The following is an 11,347-nucleotide window of genomic DNA, read 5'->3' on the forward strand; positions in this document are numbered from 1 at the left end:
TTATTCTTATAGAAACATTATGTAACTAATATACCAGGGAAAAAATGCAGAAATAAATAAGTACCATCAATAGAAAAGTAGCTAAAATTGTTATAGAAAAGTAAACTAACAGGTTTAAAGCTTTGTATGTCAAGAAATATTTATCACACTTTTATGTAAAATTTACCATTAGAAAGAAAATTTAATTGTGAAAAAACTTTATGTTGGTTACTAAGTGTTTAAAACAATATTAAATATAGTAATATTGAATTGAATAACACAGGTATAAATTCTGCATTTTTTCCCCAATATCCTGTATGGAGATAGTGTACTGATTATCAGTAAAGCTGTATGGATATGATAAGCCTAATTAGGCTAAATGTATATGGAGTAAAGGGTTATACACAAAACACATGTCAGCGCATAAGCCGCGCTGATTGGAATGGACCGGCCATATGTTTATTATTGGAACTAATTGAATTATTTCCTTAGAATTAATCTGATAATTTAACATGTTTAAGAAGAAAATATATTTTGAAAAATCAGTTTTCAAAAGAACTATATCATGTTTAATATATAAATATACAAACGTTTACTGCGTTCATTGCCATAGCACAATTAATATCCTTTAAATATATGCGGCGTAACAAACATGTGTCTCTGATTAGTCCCGATAGAGTTTGATTGGATTATCACACCTATTGATAATCAATTAATCAGTATATTTGAAAGCACACACAAGTGACATGTGACAAATAATGTCTAACGAGGGAAGTGCAGTTAAATATGATAAGCTTTTATTTAATTTCATTTAATTGACGATATTATTGCAAATTGAAAAATTGAAGAAAAACAGGTACATTCAGTATAATTTTTATTTTTGCACACGAAAAGCTTATACAGCCATATACATATATACTTAAACGTACCAACACTTATTCAATGTTTTACTAAAACAGCGATGAATTGCAGATTAAATCATACATTGGCCTAATTTTTTACGAGTTGACATTCCAGATACACCATAGAAGGCGCATTTATATGTTAATGCATATTGCCCTTGGTATGATTTTCCAGGCGTGTAACGTAACTGTCACCAAATATTTTTGTCTATGGTTAATATATTATTGAATGAAGCATATTTCCTCGACGGCAGATTATTTTGACAACGAAAAGCCGTAAAAACATCTTTAACTTTCTTTAAATATTTTGATTGATACTATATAGCAATCAGTGTCCACTCAACATGCTCAACTTGTTGATTGATAGGTGACACTCGAATAACATGCATGTTCGTTATTAACAATTATAAGGTACTTTTAACAGAATGATAAGCAATAAGATTTAAAAGTATATTTCATATTGGTTATTATTAAAGTTCAGTAAATAAAGAGCAGAAGAATATCATTTTAGCATAAAAAGATATTTTGAAATAATTTGAACTAAAAAATTGAAACTTTAAAGAAATTTACCTACCTAAGTTGAAAGCTAACAAAATTATGGCGATTGTGGTTCATCCAAGAGTGCGCAAATTTCCCGTGCGCTCAACAAATTTTCAACCTCGTATAAAAACGTTTTGCGCGTTTTAATTTGCTTTTGTAAATTAATTATTAATTTTAGATATGATTTAATTCTGTCATAAACCCTAAAAATACGATTGATTTAAGAAATACGGGTGTATATTACAGAATTTTAGGACATGGAAATTCATTCACGAATGCGCAAATTTTCAGTGAGCACGCCGATTTTCAATCGTGTACAAGACGTAATGCGCAGAAGTATTTTAATATCCTTTCGAAAATTAATTATTTATGATAAATATGTTTGAATTCAGTCGTAAACCACTTCAAAAATACCATTTGTTGAAGAAATACGGGTGTATTTCGGTTATGGTAATTTCCCGAGCGGTCGCCAAATTTCAATCTCGTATAAATCGTTTTGTGTTAAGTATTTTATTTTCCTTTTGTAAACATATTATTTATATTGAACACTAATGATGGGACATCGGTTGGAAAACTCCAACCGATTATCGGTTGGCAAACCGATGCGATGTATCGGAAAAATAATCGGTTGAATGTTATTTATTTTCATACTTGTTTATTCAGATAGTCATGTCTTTAAAGTGACTGTTTTACTTAAAATTCATATGCTCTTTTTAAAAAATTAAGAACTACCATTAATCAGATGTTTTAAAGCTGATTCCTGGTAAATAGAAACTTGTTTAGTAATGACTAATTAGTTGCAGACAGGGAAACAACAATAAATTGCAATCTGGTGTACATGTATCATAGACTCATAGCTGTCATTTTTGACTGGTATACCTGTACCTGTAAAATATCTAGCATACAGGAAGGAAGTACAGATATTTCAGTCTTTCTCTGGCTGACAAAAATAGTGATTGTAGAAAATCATTAAATGAATTCAGTTATTTTTCGGTAATATAAATATTTTCATACAATGGTTACCATAGCCTGACACTACTGTGTAGCACCATGTTCCAGCTACTTGTTGCTATGGCATATAACAATGTCATGAAACTTGGTAAAAAAATGATCAGATAAAAATCAGAGTTTAATCTGTTTCCATTATTATTTTTATGTACACTGGTCAGCGGTACTGGGTAAACGGAATTTCGGCAGAAAAAAATCATGACAACTCGATGACAACTGCAACTGCATAAAACACCGAAGTTCTTTCCATTGAAATTACATCATGGACAGGGGTCCTGAAATATTTTCAGAGTCTACTTGTCCACGGACAAGTTGGGCCCACAAATCCACTTGTCCGTACCAAAGAAGAACTTGTCCGTACTTTTTAGTTTAAAAAGGTAAGGATCAGCATCACCATTACTGAATAAACAAATAATACAAACATACACTTCTGTTGACTTCTATTTTAACTTATATAAAGTTTTTATGTTATGACTAGAACCATCCTTTTGAAAATATGTTATAACTAGCAAGCTTAGTGACTAGAACATCCACTTGAAAATATGTTATGACTAGCAAGTTTAGTGAGTAGAGAATAATTAAGAACACTTGAACACATGCATTGACAAAAATAATCTCAGTATGCCTAGAACTTCTACCCTCACTGAATACTGCACTGGTCTTTCAGGGGTTCTGAAATAAGCTGTCCGAGTTGTTAAATGTCAAAACAATCGACTTGAAAAATTAAGCCACAAATTTTGGCTACTAAACTTTTTTACATAGCGTAACCTAGCTAATGGATTTTCTGAAAATCAAAAATGAAAGTAGATAACGCGAATCCCCAGACTGGCACTCATTTTCAACTTCAATTTTCCAATAATGATCATTAAATGTAGTAAACCAGTCCACATGTCTATAAATGGCTGCATACATTTTTGTTTTGATAATTTAAGGGTCATAAATGATCACAAACAGATTAGATATTGCCTTTAGGCATGCGGAAATCACAGATGACGCCTATTAGTTTCGTTTCTATAAAATGTTTTCCACGGAAATTTTACTTGTCCCCGGACAAGCCAGCTTCTAAAAACTGCTTGTCCGGACCGAGGAATCCACGAATCGGACAACTCGGACAGCTTATTTCAGGACCCCTGCATGGACACGGAAATTTGACGGCATTAGTGTCCAGTTTCAACAGATAAATTCCCTCGGGCATACCGTTGTAAAATACGAAAATTTATCAAAGTTTCTCTAATTTATTTTGCCTCACTTTTATTGACGCTATGGACGCCGCCATGTTAACAGCTGTGCCTAACTGTAAGATGTTAAATCCATTTTCATTGGATAACTGAAACGAAATACTAACGTTTGATTGTCGGCATACTTCTGTTTTATCCGTTATGTATGCAGGTAGTCCATATTTCGGATATTTCTAGGTAAACATAAATTCTCATGCACCATATTTCCCTTCGGAAACCTTCGTTCATACCCGTGTAGATTCGTACCCGCTATCGACTCTGAGAAAACATAATCGATTATCGGAATCGGTTGGACTTTTCTAGCCGTCAATCGATTATATCCGCTAATCGGCCCATCACTATTAAACATGAATGATTTCTGAAAAAAAAACCCACTACAAAATACCATTTATTAATAAAATACGGGTGTATTTCGGTTATGGAAATTTCCGGCGCGGTCGCCGAATTTCAATCTCGTATAAAAACATTTTGCGTGAACGTATTTTATTTTCCTTTCGTATGTTAATTATATATGATAAATATGATTGAATTATATCAAAAACACTTCAAAAATACCTTTAAATTAAAAAATACATGTGTATTCCGGTTATGCAAAGTGTATTCCGGTGTATTCCGGTTTTTAGGTGGATTCCGGTTTAATGTGTCACCCTGATGTGCTGGCGATTGATCAGCAAAAATGATGGAATATTATCTAATATATTTTCACCCTTCCGTAAATCTGTGCAGATTCTTTTCTATTCTTGTACCGTCAGTCTGCCCACTTACGAGTATATCTGCCCACTCCTACAGTCTTTACGGATTGAATCTATAGATCAAACGTATATCTGCCCACTTCTACGGTACAGTAAAAAAAACAACAACATCATCATCTCCAGCTTTTGATCTTTAGATAAATTAAGATCTCTAGTCTCCTCTCTTTAAATACTATTTTCAATATTCATATATATTTATTACCAAACCTCTACACAGCCCTATACTGGTTGTTTACAGGTCCTGTAACCAGACTGCTGGGCTTTGTGATCATAGAAGTTAACAAAATTATTTACTCTGGTGGCAGTAAAATATGTAATTTCAGATAAAATCTTATCACTTAAAGCAACTGGCCTCTGGATCGTTTGACAACAACAAAAATAATGTTTTTAGATATCTTGAAATAAATGCTATATTTCTTAAGAAGGCTTTAAAACTTAATTACTGACAAACTTTATGCTACGGAAACACATGAGAATTTGCTGTTTTTACTACTTTTTACGATGAAACTAGAAACACATTTGTCACGCTTTTCAGCTATAGGAGAGATCGTGTTTGTATACAAACCCATTGTATTTTCTATTTTTAGAACTGATGAGACTGGGATCGAGTGGGCAGATGCCTAACGTACGTGATTTTTGTAAACAGTGATGTTTTTCAAAACGATTATTCATTTTAAAAAGATATTTGAATACAAAAATATGAAAATTGTTAGTACTTTACAGATAGTTTAGCATTATTACAATACACAGCCGGTATTGAAATTGTGTTTCCAATACATGTGCTCATTAGATAAATCCTCAATATCTATGTGAAAATAAGGGATGTGTTTTGTATGATTGCAACACTGTGAGCTGCTCTAATTACTGACAAATGACTGAAACAATAGGAATTCGTATGAGAGATGGATAGACAAAACAACAGTGAGGTTACAATATATTCTTTTATTGTTTTAATGTGTGAGTTGTAAGCTACAATAAAGAATACCTATTTTATGAAAATCAAACTGGAAGTTAGAAATAACAGAAAAAAATTAATTAGGTCATGAGTCATCATATACCTGTCAAAATTTGTCATTAGTTTTCACGAGCTGTCAAAATTATTTTTATCTCTCTATTCTGCAAATGCATTGTTTTTGAAGGTATCTTAGACGGATATTGTAATGTGTAACATACTTTACATTCCACTTTAATATTTGTGCTTGAAATTGCTTTGTTGAGCTCACCGACGTCACATAATGACATATGAATGTCTATTGTTTTAGTTTATTGTCTGTTATAAAGGTACCAAATCTCAATATTAAGATATAAAAATTGTTCCTTTCTGGTAGACAAAGGAAACTATTTGGTTGAATCATGATATAACGGTTTTTGGAAAGAACTGCAGGGGTTCCATTTGACCCGGGACCCCGGGTCCGGACCCGGGAGATTTTCAAAAGACGTTCAAAGGACCCGGCAGAATACTTGCCTGTGCGTCCTTCGGGACCCGGGGCATTTTCCTTTGATAATCCTTTCTCTTATCATTAATTTCCAGCAGTAAAACTATTTCCACGATAGACACGTGTATTCAAAATAAACACTCGCGGTCATGCCCTTCTGCATTTCTGCCTATGATCTCTGCTAAATCCCGCCCTTTCTCCTGTAGACATGCTTCGCTGATTTTTTTATAAGCAAGTTAAGTCACGGCGAGTGCACATAGGTAACAAGAATCAATGAAGTGTTGAAATTAATTGATAAAGCGAATCACGTGTACTGTCAAAAAGGCGCCAATTATTAAATTATCGTAAGCAGCTGATAACCGAGCATGTGAAAAGTGCCCTGCAAGGTTTTTTCATGCCAACTTTAAATCAGACCATTGTTTAGTGATCATATCGTAATTTCAACAAGAAACTTCACAAATTTTGATGAATTTTGAAAGCAAAAATAAGTTAAGAATGTCCGTTCACGGGTCTAATTACACCCGATGTCATATGCATATTTCCAAAATTCCTTAATAAAAACTGACTTTCAATGCAGTTTTTAATGACAAGTAGCATCATTTTTTGAGGAACTTTCGCTGATTTATCTTAGTTTGACAAGTAAACAGAGCAAAAAGTACTTTCCGATGACATTCTGAAAGTGTACCAGTATCTGGATAGTACATTTTGGATACATTTTTATTTTTTTATAGAGTGTTCTAGCACTTTTCTGTTATTAAAAATGAAATGAAATATTGAAAAAAACCCTAATCAAAATAATATTAATTTTGATAAATATTAGTTTACAATATGAGACTATAATTATGACCTGAAACTGACATTTTTATCATGCTGTAACATGATCTTGGGTTTATTGTTTTCTTAGGTAAAGATCTACGTATTACTGTATAAAAAATATAGTCAATTATACGGACATGTTGGGACTCCTGTATTTTGGAAAAGGACCCTTCAAAATTTGGGCCCAAGGGTCCTGGGACTCTTGGGTTTTCGGGTCTAGTGGAACCCCTGAACTGAATATTCTTTGGTTTTTTGTTATTCACCTGAAATTCAAAAAGTGACATCACCTTAAAAACTTTTTGAATTTTCAAAATCCATAAATAAGAGAAAAAGTTATTAAAAATTCCGATCCCATACAAAAATGATGTAAAAACATTTTGTTTTGCCTACCACAAGATAAACAGGTATTAATGCTTGACGTCACGGCGGTGACGATCTCTCGTATAGTGCTATTGGTCAGGCTGGGCACATCTCCCGATCGGGGTAATTTAGCTCGTTCGGGTAACAAAAGAAATCATAAAATACTAAAATTATGACCTGAAGCGTGTAAAAGCGATTCCTCTGCCATGTCTCGATGTTTTCAAAGCGTAAAAACAAGGCAAAATAAACTCATACATATACATTTTTCTTTCGCATAAAATGCGCATTTTGGGTAGAAAAATAGCAACTTTTGAAAATACAGGCTAAAATGACCCCATACTATCACTTGCACTTACAGATCGAGAATTATTATTCGACAGTTCAACGCAGCAACTTAATCGCCACCATCTTGATGTGAATGGATATTTTCCGTGATGCACACAAGCCGTTATTTCCATTGTTTTTAATAATAGGTACAGCCTGTACTCATAATCATTGAACCATCTTGTTATTTTTTTTTATCTTATTCTGGAACCTGAAGAAATTTTCTGTTTTATTTAAAGGTCTCCCTCACTATATTAAATAACACGCTTTCCACACTTTCCTAATTTATTTTATATTTAATTACATAATACAATGATAGATAATACAAGTCACTGTTAATGAAGCTACTGGTTGCTATATATAAATCACTAACTTGTGTATTCATAATTTTAACATATGGCAGACATTGAGGAATGATACTAAATTCATTTAGGTAATGATAACATTTTACTCAGACTTTTTCATAGAATCCTTGTGTAAAGTCTTAAATTTTAAACTAAAATAAAACCTTTAAGTCCATAAAAAATCGATAAAACTTCGAAATTTTGTAGTTTGTAGCATCACCTGGGACATGTGCAGTCAAAAATCTTTCTCGACTGCAAAAGTGGGATATTTACTGATTTTTGTCAGTATATTAAGCATATTATACACATAATGCGTGCGGAAATGCAAAAAAAAATATGCATAATTTTGCCGTGCTCTCCAAGAAATAATCATTCCGGGTATGCAATTGACGGCTGCACTGATCTGTAATGAGAAACGTCGAAGTGGAAACTGCAGGTTCTTGAAAATGCAGCACTCTGATTGGTCACTTAAAACCCTCGATGTCATGACAAAGTTTTGAATTCGCTCTGCAGTTGGTCGCAGTTGCCACTTCAAACGTTATGACAGATAAAGGACTTAAAATGCTGATTTATTATAACAACATTGTTTTAAGTAACTAGCTTCTTTTTCATAAGTTAAATTGTATATTCTAATCATTTTGCGCACACCCTGTAATAATTAACATAAAACAGTAGAATATTCATTAGTGTGCATCACAGATAAAATTTATTCACTTCAAAATGGCCGCTGTTGAGATGCTGGATTGAATGAGAAACATTTTTTGGCTAATGTTACAGCGTAAGTTTAGTATGGGGTGATTTTAGCCTGTATTTTCAAAAATTGCTATTTTTCTACTTAAAATGCGCATTTTATGCGAAAGACAATTGTACATGTATGAGCTTATTTTGCCTTGTTTTTACGCTTAGAAAACATCGGGACATGGAAGAGGAATCGCTTTTACACGCTTCCGGTCATAATTTTAGTATTTTATGATTTCTTTTGTTAGCTTTTTACCCCGATCGCGGTAAAATACCCCGAACGAGCTAAATAACCCCGATCGGGAGATGTGCCCAGCCTGTTACGAACATGGGAAAACGTCTTTATTGCCGCGGCGGTCCGGAGTTCGATTCCAGACGTGTCATCTTTTTTCCTTGATTTGGAATTTTTAAAATATTTTATAAACAAAAATACATATTCTAATGTTCATAATATGCCCGAACTTTAATTTGAAAGAAAGATTTATTTTTTAGCCAAATCTGGAGGTCAGTGCCTGTAAGTTTAACTCGGAGAAATACAAAAAAATCATATTACTGAATTTTGGACAAATATTCACCTGTATTTGAGCAAAGCAAGTTAACTATAATTCCAGCGAACTAAAACATAACAAACTTTACTATAGCTTAAGATCTTCAGCTCTCTCGGTTTATATACTGGATTTGGACGGGAGAGCTGAAGTGCACTCCGTAGGGAAATCATACCAATAATCGTGCCAGAAATCTGACACGCTCGCGTTTGTACATTTTAAAAGAAATCGGCAGCAGCACTTTCTGATCAGTTAATATATAGTAAAATCTACCATTGTGCCAAATTTTACGCATTAAAACCCATAACTGATGGCAGAACTACCTGACAATTTCGAACTGGTCTGAAACGTTTACTCTACGCCGCCATCTTGCTCTTTGAAATACGAGACTGACCTTTCACCCGCGCGAACCGCTAAGAGAGCACTCACATGTGCCGCTTCGTATTTGAAGTTGCATCAGCATCCCGGTGGCACAAAAACTTGGGAAAATGGTTATTTTTTATTGAAATTGACTTGAATTATTACTTTCATAGATAAATCCTTTAGAAAACTTGTATGTATAAATCATTTCTTTTGGTTACAAGGTGCTCTAGACACTCTACATGTGTATTTTTAGCGGCTCGCGCTGTTACGTCATGCGAGAATCTCGTTGTAGCTATTCAACAATGGCCGCCGAAATGATGCTGATCTAGCAGTGACTTGTAAAAATCGGCGATTTTATTGTAAGATTTGCTTCCAGAATTTGATAAACGTTGTTAACTGATGTAGAAGTGATTACTTTATCAAGATATCCATACATCTTCGTTCAAAATTTCAGTTGACTATGTTTGCGACGAAAAGTTGGACAACTTTTTATTTTGGTATGGTTTCATAGTAGGCCTGGTCCAAAACTCTAAAGCCGCAACTATGAAAAAAATAAAATATAAAAAAGCGGCATTTAGAGTTTTGGAAGCCAGGACTAACTTTACTATGACACAAATAATCTGACATGCCGCTGGTGCCATAATTACGTTTCAAATTACAGATTTCTGAACAATCTGAGCTATGTATCTTCTAAAAATAATTTTAGCTGGTTGAAAAAGGAAGTATGTAGAAACTCACGTCCAAAAAACAAAACAAAATCTGTAAAAACTTCTTTAAAAGTAGCTAAAAGATGTATAATTACCTACAGATCTTTGTTCGTGAATTTTTTTTCTGGTGTGAATTATCCAACTTCCGGTTGACTCATGGGTAATGAATTTTGATTTATTTTTTCGTTTTCATTTACAATATATTACGGATATATAACCCTGTGTCGATATAATTAAAATATTGAAAAAAAATGAAGGCAAACAACTATAAAATAGAAAACAGGAAAAATATGATAGTTAGGACCCAGTACCCTTTTTGGTTGTTTACCACTAAATGTTGATACAAAATGTAACTATTGGTCAGAGACCGCCAATTAAAAAAAAAGCGGAATAAGGTAATGGAAATATGAAAAATCCATAAATTTACGTTGGTGCCAGTGCGAAAAAGTCATTAAAAATCCATGGAAGTGTAGAGCGGATGTATTGTATACACTTCATCATGACATTTTCAGCCTGCCGATTCTGTTGTTTCTTATGATAAAAACAAGTAAAACTCCGGTATCAGGACACTTAATTTTGAGGCAAAATGGCCATAAATACACACCTTACGCGGCTTGTACCGTATTTATGCAAACGACTGACCTAAAACATATGTATATTTATAAAGCATGTAACCAGACGAAAATAATGGTGGTAAGAAAAGTGCCCGTCCGTCCCCATCCATCCATCCATCCCCCCCCCCCACTCTCTCTCTCTCTCTCTTTCTCTCTCTCTCTCTCTCCCTCTCTCCTTTCGAGTATTATTGTATTAGTGTTATAATGTTGGTGGATATAAAGGAGACACAACTGTTTTCTAAGCTTTAATCTATAGGAATGAATATTCTATGTACAACAAACATACAAGTAAGAGAGTGGTCAGTGGGCGGTGCTTATCAGCAGATTTGATAGCTGTGATTCGCCAGTGGACTAGCTTATAATGTAACATCTCCCTTCTTCATAAAAAAAATGAAACACATCAAACAGTTAATCAGCTCCAGCAACTGTCAGTTCAAAGCAATAAAAGTCTCATGAAAGTTCAGCCTTCTGTTAGAGATTGATTAATGTATTCCAGGTAGACTCTATCAAGTTACAGTTCTGTTCCACTGAATGTTTATCACTTCACAGCTCATTTACAATCAAAGATCTCTGTCTGTTTCAAAGCTGCAAGATCATCACTCTAATAATATAGCTCTAAGTAATCAACTATATTTCATTTACTTATCTTGAACATCATTCATTATATCACCAATATATATA

This window comes from Mercenaria mercenaria, chromosome 17 (genome assembly GCF_021730395.1).
Source record: "Mercenaria mercenaria strain notata chromosome 17, MADL_Memer_1, whole genome shotgun sequence".
In the NCBI taxonomy this organism is placed as follows: domain Eukaryota; kingdom Metazoa; phylum Mollusca; class Bivalvia; order Venerida; family Veneridae; genus Mercenaria; species Mercenaria mercenaria.